We start from the raw sequence: 21,201 nt of genomic DNA on the forward strand, positions 1-21,201 counted from the left end.
AAGCCTGGACACAGGAGTCCCTTTATGGCTACCTAGGTGTATAAATGTTGAACACAGTGATATTCCACACTTTAGGCTGCAATCCTATACCCAGTTTCCTGTGCTGGGGGTAAGCTCTGAGTAGGCATGCGTAGGGTGTTACATCTGTCTTTTGGATTTTGTGTGCAATATGTCAGTGTGCTAATTTGGGTGTAACATGCCTGAGCTCTGCAACTGTGAAGCCCTTACTTCTACACGGGGGCCAAATTGATGATAGAGCCAGACCACTGGTAAGCTGGTCACTTTCTGAACCTCAGTCATACAGAGGTTGACCCATCCCTGTGTTCCAGTAAACTGGCATGTGCTTTCTTAACCAGTTACTAGTCATACCAAAACATGGATAGAAAATAAAGAAGATCCCAACCAGATGGTTGCTTTTACTGGACTGCCTTGATGAGGCAATAGGAATTGAAGTGACATAATGTTTGTCAAGCCACTGAAAGATATAATTGTAACCATTGCAGTCCCTATTCCTCTTTGTTACTACGAGCTTTTCTACACAAGGCATTTATTGTGTAGAAAGTTCGTTACAGTTGTTTATCGGTTCTTAAGATGACGTGATTGCTTACTCACAGTTGTTTATGGGATCTTTAGACAATTATATGATCCTCTCGTCTCACTTCTGTTTTTTAAGAACACTTCCCCAAGGTTTTTTTAGAGTGGGGAAAATAGGATTTTTTGAAAGTGAAAGAAATGGTATTATCCTACTTCTGTATTTGTGCTATTCCGCTATAGCACAGCACCACCTAGAGGTTATGTAGCAGAAAAACAGGAAAGAAAAAGCTTTTCATGTAGAGCTTGGATCTCAATTCTGTGACAAAACCAAAAGTAGATAAAGTGATTAACAGCCTTGTGTAGAAAAGTTCTAAGACAGCTACCATTATCTCAATAAATTATACAATAGCATATCTATATATGTCATTAAAGTTATATATTTATATATATGGCATTATATGTGTGCCATTATATTATTATTATTATTATTATTATTATTTATTTGAATTATTTTAATGTCACTCCTCAGCCAAAAAGGCTTCTAGAGCAGCTTACATGTAATAAATTAAACAAGACAGGCCCTGCCCATAGGCTTACAATCCATAACACACAACGAAAAAGGAATGGGGAGGGAAGGGGGGGTTAATTCTTTCAGCAGGACTAGTTGAATGGCCCTGCTTTCCCTCTCATCTCCTTCAGTGCAGTCTCCTGGAATGGCTGCTAGTGCTAACAGGTGAGGGAGGATTAGCCTTCATGAGGGAGGTCTTTTAGCGGGATTCCTATATGTGATAGGATATTAATTGGAGGGCAGGGCAGGGTGTATTGCCATTATATATGTGCCATTATATATGTGATACATCATTAATTGGAACGGGGGGGAAGATACTGCCTTGATATGTGTTATATGCTGTTAAATATGATGGATATGTGTGTGCATGTATATGTATGAGATTATATATATATTCAAGCTTCTTCTTGCCTGTTGCAAGACACCCCCCCACCCAATGCACTTTGAACTAAACCTCTTTTTTTGAGCACTGACCACAAGATTTTATCCTGAATTTTTAACTTCCTCAGGAATTTGAGAACAAAGCCAACAGTCTTTCAGATTTAATTACCGAAGGGCCTTCAGGAAGAGGAGCCAGCACAGTGACTAAAGCCTAATCTTTAGAAACCATCTGCTCTTCGCACCTTAGTTCATTTTCCCCTACTGAGCAGGTCAGCTCGCTTTCTTCTTGGCGATAAGAGAAATATATTACTCCACCCTCAATAGACTGACATTTTGCTCTCAGAGTGGATGGGGGAAAATGTTCCATGAAGCTCCTGTAGGTTTGAAAGCAGAAACATCTGTTGTTGGCATCTACCCATAGTTTTGGAAACGAAACAGAGCAGTAGGAGACACAGGTTTAAATGACCCTGACTTCACAGTGGGCATCAATGTGAGATCTGGCCATGAAACACTTTCTGGAGACCGAAGGATTATGATGCCAACTGGGAAGGCACGGAGAACAATATAGAGAGGAGGGTCGTATGTTTCTAAGTGAATCCATTTGTTCCCTTTTAATGAAAACAACATTGTGGATACATGAAAGCTACCATGGCACGAAGCAGTTGAAACGAAGGCTGAAGACAGATGTAATATAAAAAGAATGCTCAAAAGAATGGTAAATATTCTTCCAGTTGTTTTTATATTTATGTCTGTTTCTGGAAGCCAAAGTACTTACTGGGCCAGTTCGCACGTAACGGCAGCAAACCATCGGCTAATTAACCTAAGATTTGCTGGGTTGTGTGCCGCATGTGAGCCACTTTCAAATTGAACATGCAACCTCTGATCGGCCTGATTGTAGGTTGCTGCATGACGTGCGAACCCAGACACTATGGGTTGTTCATAGGTTAAACAAACCAAAGTTAACCTCACAACTAATCCTGGATTAACTTTGGAATGTTTAACCCATGAACAACCCAAAGTGTCCAGGTTCGCATGTAAGAAAATAAGAACATAAGAAGAGCCCTTCTGGATCAGCCTAAGGGTCCATCTAGTCCAGCATTCTGTTCACACTGTGGCCAGCCACCTGCCCATGGGAAACCCACAAGCAGGACCTGAGTGCAACAGCATCCTCCTGTCCATGCTCCCCAGCAAATGGTGTATATAGGCATTCTGCCTGTGATACTGGAGGTAGCATATAGCCATCAGGACTAGTAGTAGGACATCATGCAGCAACTAATGATCAGGCAGATCAGAGGTTGCATATTCAAATCAGAAGCAGCTCATGTGCAGCATGCAACCTGGCAAAACTTATGTTAATTAGGGCACAATCCTATGCATGTTTAGGCAGAGAAAAGGCCTACAACTTCCAGCATGCCCCAGCCAGCATGGCTGGCTGGGGCATGCTGGGAGTTGTAGGCCTTTTTTCTGTCTAAACATGCATAGGATTGCACCCTTAACCTACAATTTTCCTCCGTTATGTGCAGACCAGGTCAATATGACAGGAATGGTGAATGTATCTCCCTCATTTTAAGCTTTTTGCAAATAAACAGCAGTTGATGGTATGCCCCAGCAGGCTGGGGAGACAGGCTTAACTCTTTCCCCTCATGCTGTTTTACTTATGAAACTCATCCCCGCTCCCCTGAAATCACCTACTCTACTCTCCCTGATCCTGATCCAGTTTGCCCCCATCCCATCCTGCGGCTGCTATTTGGAGAAGTAAAGAAATGCCATCCCATCCCAACATGGAGTTTGGCCTTACTCATGGGTAAGGTGAGTGCTAATGTGGCATTGCTCACAGCAGGTGGAGTTTGAATGACTAGTAATCTGTGCCTCCTCAGGTGAGAGATGGAGAAGAGACCGAAAGATTAAGTTATTTGCATTGGTTTATACAGTTGCTTTAGTTGTACTGAGATTTATTGATGCTGTTATTTTGTAGTGACTCATTAATACAACGGGCCAGATCCAAAGGTTCACTTCCATGTAGGGTGGCCATACGTCCAACTTTACAAAGGACAGTCCTCTGAGAGCAATGTGGTATAGTGGTTAGAGTGTTTGACTGGGACTCGGGAGATCTGGGTTCTAGTCCTCACTCAGCCATGCAGCTCACTGGGTGACTTTGGGTCAGTCACAGACTCTCAGCGCAACCCACCTCACAGGGTTGTCATGAGGATAAAATGGAGAGGAGGACCGTGTGAGTTGCCTTAGGTTCATTGTAAGAGGGGAAAAGATGGGATATAAATGTAATAATAAAAGAATAATGTGAAGGTCTGCCAGAGGACTGTCCTCGGTTTTGAAGGTGCCCTCTGTTTAAAGGGTCGTCTGATTCATTCTGGTTTAAAGATCAAGAACCATCTAAAGGGGATAAAATGGGCACAAAATGTTGGTCATAATATATCAGTGGAAGAGTGGGAAAGTATGTGGGGAAAAGATTTAAAATTTACTTTATCTTCAAGTCTTAAAGAGAATTTTTATAAGATGATGTATAGATGGTATATGTCACCATTTAAATTGTCTACAACGTATAAAGGTGTTTCTGGAAAATGTTGGAAATGTGAAGATCAAGAGCGAACATTTTATCATTTATGGTGGACTTGTAAAAAAGCTAAAACATTTTGGAAATGAATACAGTCTTTAGCTCAAAGAATATTAAAGACTGCTATAGAATTAAAGCCAGAAACTTTTTTATTGGGACTAATAGATAAACACGTAAAAGAGAAGGGGGAACCCTCTTTCTCTATATGACAACAGCTGCAAGGTTACTGTATGCACAAAAGTGGAAGAATGAAACAATACCAACTGTGAGCGAGTGGATCATGAAAATGATGGAGCTGGCAGAGATGGCAAAACTTACTGTTATAATCAAAGAAGGGTCAACAACTAAATTTATGTTAGATTGGAAACCTCTTATAGAATTTGTACAAGAAATAGAGAAAAATGATATCTATGTATGCGGATTTTGAACTTTGAGATGGTTCTCTTTTTGTTCTTGTTAAAATTAGGAGAGAAATGAGATAATGTCTCAATGTATGATATACAACTAAGATAAGAACTAGAGAATAATAATAAGCATTTGTTGCGTAAGGGGAGCCAAAGGTAGATATCTTACAATCTTAAGAGATATTTTAGTATATGTGTATTGTGTGTTTATGTTGTTGTTGTGTTTTGTTTATAAAAGAACCATCTAAAGGGGGAGCCAGGGCCTTGAAGCTGCCCATCCACAGTTAGCACCTGAACAGCAGATTGAGCAGGTCACACTGGCCCCCCACTAGGGATGGCGGAGAAATCCATCCAGTGGGTCAGATCTTCCAAGCTTTTGGCAACTCAGCCCCCTGGACCCCAGCTCGCTTGTCCGCTAGCTGGCCCAACTCAACCCAGGTCGAGTTGGGCCAGTTTGTGGACTTCTGCCACCACCATTGCCAGCTGTGCTGTACGCAGGTCTCTCCTTCTCCCTCCCGGGGCCTGGGAGGAAGAAGAAGAGACTTGTGCATACTGACGCCGCCACTGTATGCAAGTCTCTCTTCCCTCCTGGGGCCTGGAAGGGAGAAAGAAAGACTTGCGTACAGTGACCCTACCGCTGGCTGCTGTACACAGGTCTCTCCTTCTCCTTCCCGGGGCCTGGGAGGGAGAAGAAGAAACTTTCATGCAGCGACCCACTATGGCTTCGAGTCCACGATTTTCAGCAGGGAACCCATGGCTCAGCTCGGAATACAAGCCAAGCCAGGGGTCTGGGGAAATCCATTGAGCCCCAAGAGGGCCAGATTTCCCCATTCCGGACATCCCTAGCCCCTGCTTACAGTCTTCCTCAGTATGGTGAGGTGTATTATATTATTCTTTAAATTATGGTAATTTTTAATGTGCATCTATATGGATAAATTAGCATATGGAGATTATATGGAAATCAGTGTCCTCTTTTGTCTCCTTTTTTGGTGATGCATTTCCTCTTTTTTTGCTGATGCGTACATGGCCACCCTCCTTCTGTGACAGGGGAAGTAGGAATCTCCTTCCATTTACAGAAAATAAACTTTGGATCCAATGCTCTGTTGAGATTTGTATTGCAATTGTTTGTATTATGACTGAAATTGTTATATTTGTACTGGTTGTTCATTTGATATGTTGTTGTGAGCTACTGTAGACACAATCTTGTAGGAAGGTGGCCTCCCAATAAATGAATGAATAGGGAAGGGGAGAAATTAATTTGGCTCATGTTTTGATGCAAATCTATTTAATTCACACTTCTTGAACCAATATGCAAACCAAAATGCAGTTATCCTTTGCACTTCTCTGAATTTTGCAAAACAGTTCTTCAGTCAAAAAATGCATACAAAATGCATATGCTAGGGGAAATTTCTTGCATAAAAATGTGTATATTAGACAAAATGTACAAATGCAGAAAATACGTATACTAAGAGAAGTGCACATAAAAATGTGTGTGAATGTTCGTGTGAACTTTTAAAAAATATTCACAATGCTGCTGTGGAAACAGGATGGAATGGACTTCAGGCTGGAAAAATGAGAACTTGAGAAACCAAAATTGTCAGATTCATCCAATCCTACTAACGAATGAACGAATTCTAATTCCTCCCAGGCCACTGCCTAGGGATGTACGAAAGTCACTTACCTTTCGCGGATTATGTTGATGGTGGGGGGGGGGGCGTTCCATCCCTCCCCCCGGAATCCTCGCCGGGGGAGGAGGTGCTCCGTTCCTCCCCCCCGGAATCCTCCGCGGCCGGCTGTGCTCCGCGGCAGCTCCACGGAGCAGCTGGTCAAGCCCAGCCAGGCCAGAGCTGTCCGCAGCCGGATTTCCGGCCGCGGAGGGCTCTGGGTAAAAAAAAAAAAACACGTACGCAAATGGCGGCGGCTATGTTCCTTATTTTTGCCGTCTTAATCTACGTAAGTATTTACATAGACTATGATGGCGAAAATAAAAGGGAACGAAAATAGCGTAGCGGGTGCTATTTGCGTCCCTTTTTGATTCACCGTTTTAGCCTACATAAATATTTATGTAGGCTAAAACAGCGAATCAAAAAGGGACGCAAATAGCGCCCGCTACGCTATTTGCGTTCCCCTTTATTTTCGTCATCATAGTCTACGTAAATATTTACGTAGATTAATACGGCAAAAATAAGGAACGCAAATGGCGGCGGCCGTAGCTGCCGCCATTTGCGTATGCGGGTTGTGTTTTTTTTAACCCACCCAACCATGATAGGCTAAGTAAATCTTTACGTAGCCTATCACATCTTTTTTTTTTTTTTTACAAACCTGGAAATGGCGGCGGCGGCAGCCAGTCGGAAGACCAGCCGCCGCCGAAGCCACCGCCGGAGCCACCACCGCCCGGAAGATCCGCCCCAGGTAAGTCTCGTCTTGGAGGGGATCCGCAGGGGGGCGGGGGGGTGGCAAACCGTTCTGCCACAGATTTCGGGGGGGCGAATGCACTGGCATTCGGCCGCACCGAGATCCATGGCAGAATTCTCTGCCATCCCTACCACTGCCTGATCAGTCATTGTGGCTGCCACTTCCTCCTCCTCCTTTGGATAACAAAGTGCCCCACAGCTGTGCTTGAGATGGGACTGGGAGGAGGTTTAGCTACTTCCATCTCAGCCACCTGGAAGTAGGGTGCCTTGTTTCCTAGTGCAAAAACATCATCTTATCCGATGATGACTTCCCCCCCCCTTCTTCTTCTTCTTCTTCTTCTTCTTCTTCTTCATCATCATTAAATGCCTTATGTACAGCACAATTCCTAAAATAAGAGGTGGCAGGGCTCATCCTTGCTTGGAGCCATTCCCCTGAACCCTGTGTGTGTGTGTGTGTGTGTGTGTGTGTGTTTACGGTTGAGAGAATACTCCTTCATATATATTTAGGGTGTCTCAGTGAGATCAAGTCCTGACTCTAAGGGTGCTTCCAGATGAGGCTTTTATTCTGCAAATGCCCTGCTTCATTCACAGAATTTTATGGTGACCCACATGATGACAACTTCCGTTTGTAATTCTCCCATGTTTTCCCACCACTTCTTCTGCCTCTTTTGTTTCCACAAAAAAATCCATTGAGAAGAAAAACACTGAATAGCTGTATAATGTATTTTATTAGTTGCAGTAGAAGCCATCTGTCTAGAAGCACCCTAAGAAAGTCCTGATTCTGAGGCAGCCACAAAAGATCATTCAGTAGGGGGGAAATTGCAAATTTTGTGCAAATAAATATTCAGAATCCCAATTGCCATTTGTTTTAGATTGAAAGAGGCTTTGAGAGGGGGTTATTTAAAAAAATAATTAGCATTAATACAGCTTTCAGATGTTCAAAAGCTTCAAGTACATTAATCCTTACAACAACCCTGTAAGGTAGATTGGTATTATTGCCCCCATTGCTGAATCCTATCCCCAAAATATGTTCAGCACCTTGAATAGCTCCTTTAGAGTTCTGGCAGGTTCTGACTGAAACCCAGAATGGATCCACAGCCCTGCCGAAATTGGAGCCACCAGCCTCTACGGATACATACACAGCTCTGTGTTCAAAATCATGGCTTCTGAAGCTATTCTTCATTTTTAAAAAATGGCCATTGGGGCTTATTTGTTTGTGTTTGCATGGAATCTAACTTGAACAATTCTACATATGAATCAGTTGCTTTCTAGACAAGGGAACTGAAGAATATATATTCTAAGTGCTGGGGGGCCAGGGGTGGGGACCCAAATCCATTGAGTTTTCAGTTAGCGTCGATGTTTTCCTATGTGTTTATTTGCTGTGACAGAATTCCTTTGGTCAGATGTTATGCCTGAAGCCATTTAGGTCAATGTTGGCTTCTATTTTTCTGGGACTTTGACATCTCAGGCAACTTAATCTAGGTCAGTAAGTACCTGCTGTTTGAAAGAAAGAAGAAATTAGTAATGCTTTTGATGTTACTGAGGAGCTTTTGGTTTGTTTGTGTGGCCAGAGACCATGGAGCCTACACCATAAGCTGTGGGCCAACAATTACATGAGAAGCATATATTGGCTGTAAGTTCTTTTTCATACATAAAATAAAAACAAAGTTTCAGACACCACTTCTTACGAAGGAACTTAACTGTTTGTTTTAGAATATAAACATGACAGAGGCCTAGAGCTTCTAACTGTAGTGTGCCATCTTAAGGCACAATCCTATGCTTGTTTGGACAGAAAAGTCCTATAGTTCCTAGCATTCCCCAGCCAGCCATGCTGGCTGATGAATATTCAGAACTGTAGGACTTTTTTCTTTCTAAACATGCACAGGATTATGCCTTAAGAGTAGTAAGAGCAACAAGGATCCTTCTTCACACACTGACCCTAGGAGGCAGGTTGCTATTGAAATCATGTCCTGCTCATGGGCTTCCCTTATGTTGGATGGCCATTTACACATTGTCAAAACAGAGGAAACACATAACCAAAAAAGAGAAGGGAGGACACCATTCTGCATCAAACGTGTGGTATGCTAATTTAGATGTATAGATGAAAGTTTGAAAATAATTACTATAATTTCAATTGAAAGACAGTATATCTCACCCTGTGACCAGGGGACCAGTGTGCCTGCTAAGTCTGCTGTCTACTGTTTATGGCACCTTCAAGTCCCTCCTTTCCCTTATTATGGTTAGGAACATAGGAAGCTGCCAGTCCGACCACTGGTCCATCTAGCCCAGTATTGTCGAAACTGACTGGCAGCAGCTCTCCAGGGTTTCAGGCAGGGTTTTTTTCCAGCCCTATCTGGAGATGCCAGGGATCGAACCTGGGACCTTCTGCATGCAAAGCAGGTGCTCTGCCACTGAGCTATGGCCCCTTCCCCAGAAGCTCTCCAGAGCCTCAGGCAGAAATGCTCCATCATAGAGGTTTGGCCTCTCCCAGTCAGCAAAAGGGCCTGCCATTCTCACTTTGCACAGAGCACCAAAGAGCCTTGTGTTCTCAAACTGCTGGAGTTGTTGTCTTTATCATTTGGAAATGACTTTGATGACTGAACACTGATAATCCTACACATGTTCACTTGGAAGTCAGTTCCACTGTACCCCTGATTTATGTTGGGACTGCAGTTTTAGCCATGCGATTGGTTACTAGATAAAGGAGCTGATGCTGTCATTTTATTGTTTATATATATATATTGTTTATATAGAATATATATATTCATATTCATTCTATTGCTTTTATATCCCACTCTGCTTTTGAGACAAGAGTACAAGAAGAGCCCTGTTGGATCAAACCAAAGGCCTGTCTAGTCCAGCATTCTCTTTCCCACAGTGGCCAACGAGATGCCTATGGGAAGCCCACAGGCAGGACACGAGGGCAACTGCCCTCTCCCACGGTTCTCCCCCAGCAACTGGTGTACTTTAGGGATATACAGATTGCGTAAAACTCGTTCCATCTGCGTTTAGCAGATTGTCAGGTGCCTTTCATTCCACTGTCTTCTCATTGACGGAATCAGTTTTTTTGCAATTTACTGAACATGTGCAAATTTGCACTTATGCAAATGGGCAAATCCCCCCAAAATGCACATTTTCACACTTTAGCTATGAGGGAAATGCACATCTTCAGCCAGATAGATAGACAGATAGATATTCTACATCTAAATTTCCATAAAACTCCAGAAAGTTAAAAAAAAAAATGGTTTGCAAGTCTGCAGAATTTGTGCGACTCAGGAAAAGCCAGTCTGCTACAGAATCCGTGGGTCAGGTTCATAGAAATCTAAACTCATTTGATTCTGTTGCAGATTTCTCTGACATCCCTAGTGATATATAGACACACACACACTCGTATACACACATGCATACACATACTGCAGAGAGCTCTTCTTATGCAGTGGTACAGTGGTAAATTTTGAAGTGCAGGCACTCATTGTGGCAGACCCCATAGCCATGCCCCAAAGGAGAGGTGACAAATAGCCACTCCCCCGAGGAGAGGTAGCTCTGTGGATCCATATCAACAAACCAGTTCAAGGAGTTTTCATCTCCACCAGGAGCAGGTATTTTATAAAGCTATTGAATCAATTGCCCATTCAAGACCAAACCATCCAAAATACTTTACAACTAGGAGCAGTGTAAATTCATCCCCCCACCTACCATGAGAATTGCAGCTAGGCTTAGAGAGAACAGGGTATTCTGAGCGGGGTGGCAGTTGACATCAACATCCCTGCTAATAAAATAAGTGTCAGTGTGGCTGTGTCCCTGTGAGCCCTGGCTCCACTTCAGAAGCATTCTTATGTCTGGCACACATAACTAAACTGGAGTCAAGCCTGGACACAGGACAGGAGTCCCTTTATGGCTACCTAGGTGTATAAATGTTGAACACAGTGATATTCCACACTTTAGGCTGCAATCCTATACACAGTGTCCTGTGCTAGGGGTAAGTTCTGAGTAGACGTGCTGTGACGGTTTGAGGCCTACAGAAGCAAAGCGAAAAAAGGTCAGGCTTAGAGGCCTGGAGTTTTCTGCTGGAAGGGGGTAACCCTGAGAGGAGTAGTTTCATTTCTAAGGCTGTGTCAGTTTCATTTCTCCACCTATGTGACATTTCTTCAGGTTTGAAGAAGTACTTTCAGTTTTGAGGGAGGAGGGTAAATAAAGAGAGCAAGAGAGCTAGTAAGAGCAGAGAGACAGCCACAGCCTCAAGTGAGAGCAGAGTCTGAAGGGGGAGCAGGGAGAAGCAGGCTAGAAAAGTCTAAGGACAGCTAGGGTAAAGGAACTTGTGTTTTGCAAATCTCATTTTCTTTTAATGCCTTTTGTATCATTCAGCATTATTGTGTAAATATCTTTAGTTGTGTTTGTTCGCTTTAAATTTACCGGTAAACTGTTGTGGATAAACCCTGTGTCTAGAGTTTCAGCCACCCCCACATCTACAGCCTAAACCCCACGTTACTGGGAATGGGAAGTTTAAAAGAAAGAAAGTGGGACTCTTAAGGTGGCAAGAGATCCTTAAGGAGTTGCTCAGGGGGTCCAGGTGGTAAGTGGAACCTTGACACACACGTAGGGTGTTACATCTGTCTTTTGGATTTTGTATGCAATGTGTCAGTGTGCTAATTTGGGTGCAATGTGCCTGAGCTCTGCAACTGTGAAGCCCTTACTTCTAGATTATTAATAACTACAACAACAACAACAACAACAACAACAATTACATTTCTATACCTCCCAATAGCCAAAGCTCTCTGGGTAGTTTACAAAGATTAAAAATATTAAAAATACAATATACAGAGATTGAAAGCTATTTACATTTTAAAAAACACATGAACAGACAATATACACAAACGAACGTATATCTAAAATGACTTCAAACAAGCAATCTCAAAAGCAAACAACCATAACCATAAGACATTCCAGGATCGGTTAAAACTTATCATATACTGCCAAATGCCTGAGAGAAGAGAAAGGTCTTAATCTGGTGCCAAAAAGATAACAATGTTGGTGCCAGGCGGGCCTTGTTGGGGAGATCATTTCATAATTTGGGGGCCACCACCGAGAAAGCCTTGTTGCCGTCTTCTCGATGTAGGCAGCCGGAGGAGGAGCTTGGATGTTGAGCGTAGTGTATGGGGCCAACGTGATGATGGAGCCTGACCACTGGTGAACTGGTCAGTTTCTGAACCTCAGAAATGCAGAAGTTGACCCATTCCTGTGTTCCACTACACGAGCATGTGCTTCCATAACCAGTTACTAATCATACCAAAGAATGGGTAGAAAATAAAGAAGGTTGCTTTCACTGGACTATGTTGATGAGGCAGTAGGAATTCAAGTAATGTAATGTTTGTCAGGCCACTGAAAGGTATAATGGTAACCATTTCAGTCCCTATTCCTCTATCTGACTACGAGCCTTTCTACACAAAGCATTTATTGTGTAGAAAATTCGTTACTCACGGTTGTTTATGGTTTCTTTAGATGACATCGTGATCCTGCCATTTCACTTCCGTTTTATAACAGCAGATTCCGTTGCAGATTACTCTGACATCCCTAGTATACATAGATATACCATCTCTGATCCTGGAGGCAGCGTATAGCCATCATAACTAGTAACCCTTAATAGCCTTATCCTCCATGAATTTCTCTAATCCCCTTTAAGTTGGTGGCCATCACTGCATCTTCTAGAGAGAGTCCCATAGTTTAACAATGTGCTATGTAAAGAAGCACTTCCCGTTGTCTGTTCTGAATCTCTCACGATTCATGTTCCTTGGATTCCAGGATTTTGAGACAGTGAGAAAAAAATGTCTCTCTGTCCATTTTCCCCAAATCTTTCAAAAAATTCAGGGAAACTCAGATTGTACATTTCCATTGTCCTTTGTGTATATATAGTATTTTTCCCACCGCACACTTTTATGTGCATTTCTCCCTTCTTTTGCACTGCACTCTCTTTCCACCTTTCACTCTGTAGCACTTTTGGGGAAAAATGAATTTACCAATGCATTATTTTAAATACTTTTTCTGTTGTAGAAACTAAAATATGTGGATTTGGGGTGTTGCTTTTTAAAGCAAACCTTCAAAAAAAAATTGCAAAATCTTCACATGTAAACTAATATTCTTATTTGAATTAAAAATCCAAACTGCTCTTTGAACAACATTCCCTTACAATAATAAAAAAAACTTGAAATAAATATTGTTGATCTTCTTCTTTAGATCCTTAGCATTCCATGATTTGTATTTGGTGCTCAAGGATTTAAATGGAAGTATACCCCTTCTCAACCCCGACCTTCTGTTCCCTTGGAGACACATCAACAAACACCTTGGTGATGAGGAACAAGCATATACTTGCTATACATGTGTCTTGCTTACACGTGTGTGTAGCTATATCTATACACACAGGCATATGAAGAGGGAGACAGTGGGAAGAATGAGGGAGGATCAATTAAACCCTTGTTTGACTAAAAAGGGAGAATGTCATAAAACGTTTTCACTGATTCACATGAAAGGAACATGGTGTCAAACCTAGTAAATAAAATGCTATTTACTGAGGCTAAAAATATGGGATAGTTCATATGGTTTTCAGAAATGGCAAGTCTCAGAAAAGTTAAATCTTTACAAGTTTTATCTACTAGTGTAAAGATGATATCTATTCATCATGCTGATATTTATCTTTAAGGCTCACTTTTTTATTGTACCCATGCTCTATCAGCGGACCATAAGGTGTGTTGCATAAAACATAACCCTGACATTAACAGACAAATATGGCTGAAAACAATAAATTCATTTTATAATTCCCTGGCCATTCCTACTTTGTTCATAAGGTAAGGCTTAGCTTTCCTTCCTCGCAGAATTCTGTATTGACCCAAAGACTTTAGTTTTAGTTTCAGTCTTCCAACATTTTAGAAGTGGAGGCAAAAGAACAAGGGGAGGGGGGAATATCTGTTTTGCTTTGCATAAGACTTGGTGCTCTGAGTTGGATTCCTGCATCAAGCAGGGGGTTGGACTTGATGGTCTTGTAGGCCCCTTCAAACCCTACTATTCTATGATTCTATGAAGACAATCATTACAAATTATATACTAGTGGAGAGACGATATCTGTTCATTTGCCCAATAACCAAAACTCTCTAGGTGGTTCACAGCATAATGAAATATAATATAAGGTGTTTAACATTCAAACATTTAAGACAGTTTGAAAACAAGTTAAAAACAATTAACAATAAAACTACCAAGACCTGTTAAAAAGCTAAATAGCCCCATCAATGCTGTCAAATGCCTGGGAGTAGAGGAAAACCTGGCGCTAAAAAGATGACAGTGTTCATTAAGAGGATATTATTTAGTGCTGTGCCGAAAATCTATCCCACATTTTTTTCAACCATTCTCATTCAATTTTATAGAAGAGAAATTGCTTTCGAAAAGAAATTCAATGGCGAAGAAATTTTGGAGAAATTCTCATGGGTTGGGTTTGGGTTTGTTGGGCTTGCCTTACTTTGGAGGTGGCTGAGGAGGGAGCAGAAGTGTCCTGTTTTTCATTGTACAATTATCTCCCTGGCTGCCTGTAGCATCCTCAGCTTCCTATACTTCAATTAAAGCCCAGTTTAAGGCACCATGAGGTAATTCCTCCTATGGGCCTTTTTCAGATCAGGATGTTCAGGCAACCTGTGATTAGGTAAGCTGAAAAACACCACAAAAATAAATTATAAAACATCCTGAATGAGGCAGAACAATGGAAGCCTCTTTCATGGGGGGAGAAAACTTTCAAGAAATTGGAGGACAGATCTTGGCAGAGCACTAACTCCACCTGATCCCCGGAGCTGGACACAACAGTGCCCCCACCTGCATTGCAGTGGATGCAAACTGGGGGCCGGCCTGCCAAGACAGTTGATGCTGTTGCAGCACGAAGACCCCCAAAACCCTTGCCAAAAAAGAAGGAAGCTGTGCTACAAGCCCTGCCAATGCGGAGCCCTACCGGAGAGAAACTGTTGAGAATTTCTCCTCCCCCTGGAGAAATTTGGTGAAATTGTCTCCCAGATTTCTCTGTCCACAAGTAAGGTAGAGAATTTTCAGAGACCCTTTGCACACAGCTCTAATATTGTTACATGCCCCATGCTGGCCGAACATGAGCGGTTAGACCAGGGCCCCCCACCTTTTTGGAACCATGGGCACATTTGGAAATTTTAGAAACTGCTGTGGACACCACCACAAAATGGTTCCCATGGAGGATGTGGCTGTTGGTGGCCTGGCTAGTCAAAAGAGGTAGGGGGAGAGGAGTAGCAAGACTAAAGGCTGCAAGGGAGGGGGAACTAGCAAGGCAAAAGGGGTAGAGGGGAGAGAAAGAGCAAGGTTAGAGGCTAGGAGGGGCGCAAAACAGCGAGCTAAAGAGGTGCAGGGAGAGAGAACTAACTAGGCCAGAGGCTAGGAAGGGAGAGAAAGAAGAAGGCTAAGGACAGGAAAAGGAGAGATATAGCGAGGAAAGGAGTTGGGAGAAGAGAAATAGCAAGGCTAGAGGCTGGGGGTGGAGAGAGAGAGAGGGCAAAGGGGAAAGGTCTGTGAGGATGGAAGAAGAACAGGTGGGGCCAGGAAGCAACTACTTCCTTCTCTTCCTGCCTGGTGAACAGCTGATCAGGAACAGGAAGGAGAAGCTGGTGCCCTAGCATTTTTTATTAAAAATAAAATTTTGAAGGGGGCAGGGAGTGGAGAGCTTTGCAGCTGCTGTTGGAGGTCCCCAATAGTGTCATGGCACCCGTGGGCGCTGCATTAGAAACCCCTGGGTTAGATGTTCCAGGGACAGTGCTTACCAGAGTTTGGTTCCTCTTGGAACAAGGGAGGACAGCAGACTTAAGGAGTTTCTGTAATATTCGAGGTTTTTTTACAAATATACCGTTTGAGCATAGGTAGAGGCCTAATACTTGTACAGACAGCAATTTCACTGCCCTACATCAGTTCCCATGAAATAGGCCCAGTGCCCCAACATAGTGTGACTGTTTCCTTGAGCTCACAGCTCAGTCCACTCTCCTCTGATTCAAGCTGCAGTTTCTTTTTTTGTTCCATTACACACAGATCTTTTCTACATGAGGCTGTTAATCCGCTATATCTACTTTCGGATTTGTTGCAGAAATGAGATCCAAGCTCTACACAAACCCTTTTTCCTTTCCTGCTTTTCCACTACATAGCCTCTAGGTGATGCTGTGGTATAGTGGAGTAATTACACAAGTGGGAAAATGCATTTTGTTTCACTTTCAGAAATAATACTGCATTTTCCCCACTCTAAAAAAAACCAAGAAAGTGCTCTTTCAGCTTTTCCACACAAGGCTGTTAATCTGCTGTGTGTATTTTCAGTTCCATTGCAGAACTGAGATTGAAGCACTACGCGAAGAGATTTCCTTTCCTGCTTTTCTGCTAGGTAACCTCTAGGTGGCACTGTGGCATAGCAGAATAGTGCAATTACACAAGTGTAAAAGGCATTTTCTTTCGCTTACCACATTTTCCCTGCTCTATAAAAATTCGCTGGAAATTCTGTTTAAAACAGAAGCAAAACTGGAGGGTCATGACATCATCAAAAGACCTGTAAATAACCGTGAGCACAGAATGATGAGCACACACTAAATGCCTCATGTAGAAAAGCTCACAGAGAGAGAGAGGCCTAGAGAGACCATCCAGTGCAGAATCCTCAAGGAAGATCCAGCTATTTCCTGGCTATTGAGAAAGCATTTACTATCAGCCTGCTAAAGGATCTAGTTGGCACACCTGACCAACTCCTGACCATAAAGGACTTTAAGCAGCATTTCTACCTCCCATTAACCTTTTTTTCCTATCTCAGACACCTTCACAACAATCTGATAGTAATCCAATAACAACAGACCCACAGGCAGCTGGTTGGCCATTGTGGGAAGAGAATGTTGGACTAGATAGGCCTTTGGTCTGATTCAGCATGGCTCTTCTTATGTACTTAACATTTATCTTTCAGGCTTACAGAGAGCTGCCTTATACTGAGTCAGACAGTTGATCCATCTAGCTCAGTATTGTCAACACTACCTGGAAACAGTTCTCTGGGTTTCAGATGGAAGTCTTTCCCAGCCCCACTTGGAGATGCCAAAGACTGAGCCCGGGACCGTCTGCATGCAAAGCACATGCTCTACTACTGATGGCTCCTTTAGAGTTCTGACTGGTTCTGACTGAAACCTGGAGCGGATTCACTGCCCCACTGATATTGGAGCCACTAGCCTCCACTGGTCATAGTGCACCTTGTATGGCTCCTTTAGAGTTCTGACTGAAATCCAGAGCAGATTCACCGCCCCACTGACATCGGAGCCAACAACCTCCACTGGTTATGGCCCTACCTCATTTCCACATTCCATTAAGTGGACACCTAATAACACTCATAGTTGACAAACTGGATTGAGATGTCACTATTTAATTTTGTAACAGCTAACTGTGTCTGCTTTCCACATTGACCCAACTGAAATGACAAGAAAAAGCTAATAACGAGAGGATAATCAAGACAATCAAGACAAAGCACACCCATCCCTTGCAAGAACAGAAAGTGACAATAAGGGGGAATCATCAGAGTCTCTTGAAGGGGCAGTTTACAGACTGATCAATAGTAATTTCCAACAGCAAGCAATAAAAAGGGAGGTGCTGAAGCTGCAAACAGGAAGCTTTCATTTAAAGACACAGGAGCTCTGAAATGCCTCAATAGCGCTTTGCCTGCCCACACTGTAATTGCATTTTGAGCTGAAATCCTATAGATTTTACCCAGGGAGTAAACTCTACTGAAATAAATAGGACTTACTTTTGATATGTGATGCAGTGGATTGTGCTGTGTGTGTTGTTGTTTTAATCACCACAAGTCAGGAATGAAAAAGAAAGACAGACAATACAGAAAACACTGGAGTGCAAAGATTTATCAAATTTATGCAAAGATTTATTTAACCTCTCGATTCTCCACAAAAACTGAGTGAACAAAGAATGGCAATCCCTCCCCCCACAAAAAAAAGGGGGGCCAGTGTGGAAGCAATGTCAGTCAGCTCAAATTTAGAAGCTATTTGCCAGCTATGAATCCTCCAGAATAGGTTTCTACAGAAAACCTCTACACTCTCTAATCATGTACTGGGGAAATTAAAATAATATAATGTCTTTGTTTTCTGCTTGTTTAGAAGAATTATTTTATGTTCAAGCTTTAACTACCCTTGCCGTAAAGTACAGTGAGAAAATTAGAGCAACACCAAACTCAAGACTGAAACCTTATGGAACAAAACACTACTGTAGATAAACAAATGGTATGGACACAGAGAGTCTGACAGGCTGATAATCTGTTTGCCAGCCAATGATGACAAAATTCCAGCACTTTCAAAAGGAGTTAAAGGATTGCCTGAAGGAATTTTTTTTAATTAAAATTAGATAACCTCTATGAAATGCATATAATTTGTACTCTATAAAAGCACTTTGGGAACATTATTCTGCAGCCCCAGGTCTGTGGCTGTAACAATTATTCTCAGAGTGTTCTTGGTAGAATCACAACATGTTACTTTGTTAATGAGTCAACACAGAGCAGTGAGAAAGAAGATTTCTGACAAGGTAATCAGAACATATAAACAATTCCTTCTTTTAATGAGGCAAGTGCTACTGAATACTGAATTAACTGCAGTGATTTTGTGGTGCTTCCAGATGGATAGCTCCTAGCACCACCAATCAGCAGGCATGGTGCAGCACTTCTGTCTTTTCTTTCTTAATGGATTTTCTCCAGTATGGAAGAAGATGGGAGAAGTGACGGGAAAACATGGGAGGGATGTGAGTGGAAGACAACATCATCTGGACCCTCCATAAAATTCTGTGCATGGGGTAGGAATGTATGGATGTTGTTAAATCAGTCCCATCTGTGTTTCATGGACTATCAGGGGTCTTTTGTTCCATTGTCTGCTCATTGATAGAATCAGATTTATTTTAGGGATGTATGAGCATTTCATTCCTATTTCCAATTTCACTTTTACACTAGTGCTCATTGGCACAAGTGTGCATTAGCCCTAATGTGCATTTGTGCAAATCCCCCCCCAAAGTAAAAAAAAAGTGGGCTGTGTGTCCACAGAATCTTCATGATACAGAACCCACAGGTCAGATTCAAAGAAATCTGAACCCATTTGAATCCATTGCAGATTTCTCCTAGGAGCAGGGTGATGGCGACATAAAAGTCTCATCAGGAAGCACCCAAGATCCCACTAATCACCTTGCTTCATTTTAGGAGATCATCAGACTGTCTGATGACTCTCCATTTTTTCACCTTCACTTGTAGCATAACCTGCAATTCTGCTACAGTTAGGGCTGGATGGATGCCCCCCGTCCAGGTCTTCCTGGTGCCCAGCAAGCCGCTGCCCCGCTCATGTGCCCCCAGACCCGCTTGCGCCCCCGAACTTGCTGAGCCTCCCACACCTACCCTGAGCCATCCACGAGTGCCCATCATTCCTGCAGTCGGCATTTTGCCAAAAAATAGTGCCACAGGAACTTCTATAAATTTAATATTGCACCTGAGGCATTGAATGGACCATTTACACCTGTAATATTGCATAGATGGGGTCTTTATGGCTGCTACGTGCACAATATTACATTTATGGAAGTGCCTGAGGCACTTCTTTTTTTGGCAAAATGGCAACCATGGGAATGACTGGTGCTCACAGACGCCTCAGGATAGGTGAGGGTGGTTCAGTGAGCGGGGAGGGGGGCATGAGTGGACATGGCCCAAAGGCACAAGCCAGGGAGAGTCCCTTGGATTCCCAGACTGAGCCGGGCACCCACATCATCCCTAGCTACAGTTCATCCACAACTTTATCCAGTATTTTCAGCAGCACCAGTGGTAATAACCATTGTGGGTTGGATCCAGATTTGCACTGGATCAATTGCTCAGGCAGAAGTGGACTTCCTCGCCCCTTCTTCCCATAGCAGCCCCTCCTGCCTCCTGAAAATGCTACACAGAGAGTCATGATACCCTGCTGAATGGAATGAGCTCTGGTGTGGGTGGAGGGGGGGGGAATCCCAAAACTTGGGCAGAGGGACCAACAGCAAGCAGAGCCCTGCCTCTCACAGAAGAGCCCTTCCTCTTGTGGAAGGCAGTTCCTGTATCTAACCAATTGTGTTCTTGTAAAATCTTTATTTCCAGGATATTTCAAGATGGTGGTGGTGATTATGGTGATGGTGATGAAGATGATGGAGTCAACAGTTGCCTAAGAAACTGGGCTGCAATCTCCAATGGGAGACTGATGTGTCCTATGGGGGGAGGGGAGTATCAGGGTTGGACACCTTTCCTTTTTGTTGGTATTCCACATCCAAATCCCCCCCCCCTTGCTTTTAGCTACATTGGGATAAGATTTGGAAGTAGAAAGGCAGCACTGAAGAAAGGATTATGGTCCCACCCACCCCTGAGCCAGGACTCCCACTGGAGATTGCAGCTGGGCAGCAGCTTTAGCTAAAAAGAAAGAAAGAATGAGGGGATGGGACACACCAAAACTACATGTGATCAGTGGAGGCTGGTGGGTCCGATGTCACTGGGGTAGTGAATCCACTCTGGGTTTCCCCTCCTTTAGTGTTCTAACTGGTTCTGACTGAAACCCAGAGTGGATTCACCATCTCACTGACATCGGAGCCACCAGGCTGCACTGCATGTGATCAACATCATGTTTCGTTTGAGCCAGAGACTTCATGACACAGCTGAGAATACTGTGACTCAATTATGCTGTAGGCTGAGTGATTGGTTATTGCGCAGAGACTAAAAGAATGGATAGTTGGAGGGTGAGTGTTGAGGGAATACAGGGAATATGTGCAAAGGAGAACTGGGGCATAGTGGATCTGAACGTCTTTGTATGGCTGCGTCAAAGAACTATTTGCCTTAGGTTAAAGGAAGGTGGCAGATGCATTCGAACATCTTCCACAACAAGCCTGTTCTGCCCTTTAGCAGGAGAAACAATACAAACACCTGCTGGTGCCAAAATAATTATATTTTCCAGTGAAAAGCATGTGTATGTTTGGGGGTGGGAGGAAGAGACATGAATTATGGAGACAGCTGGGATCTCCCACCAGACGTTTTACCATTATGGGATACCCTATCCAAATACAAACAATGGACACCCATGCACCAGGGCACAAAAACCTATGTAGGCTCCTAAACATTTCTGTAGATTTCCAAACCTTTTGACTTATGAATGATATTGTCCTGTGCTCCCCACTTTCCTGAGCAGGGAGAGATTCCAAGGGCATTGCTTCAGGGTTTAGTTCCCTTTGCACGAGACGCCAGTTGAGACTTACAGCGTCCCTGTCATGTTTGCT

Source organism: Heloderma suspectum, chromosome 4 (genome assembly GCF_057233095.1).
Source record: "Heloderma suspectum isolate Gila_16-S chromosome 4, 16-S_ref, whole genome shotgun sequence".
Classification (NCBI taxonomy): domain Eukaryota; kingdom Metazoa; phylum Chordata; class Lepidosauria; order Squamata; family Helodermatidae; genus Heloderma; species Heloderma suspectum.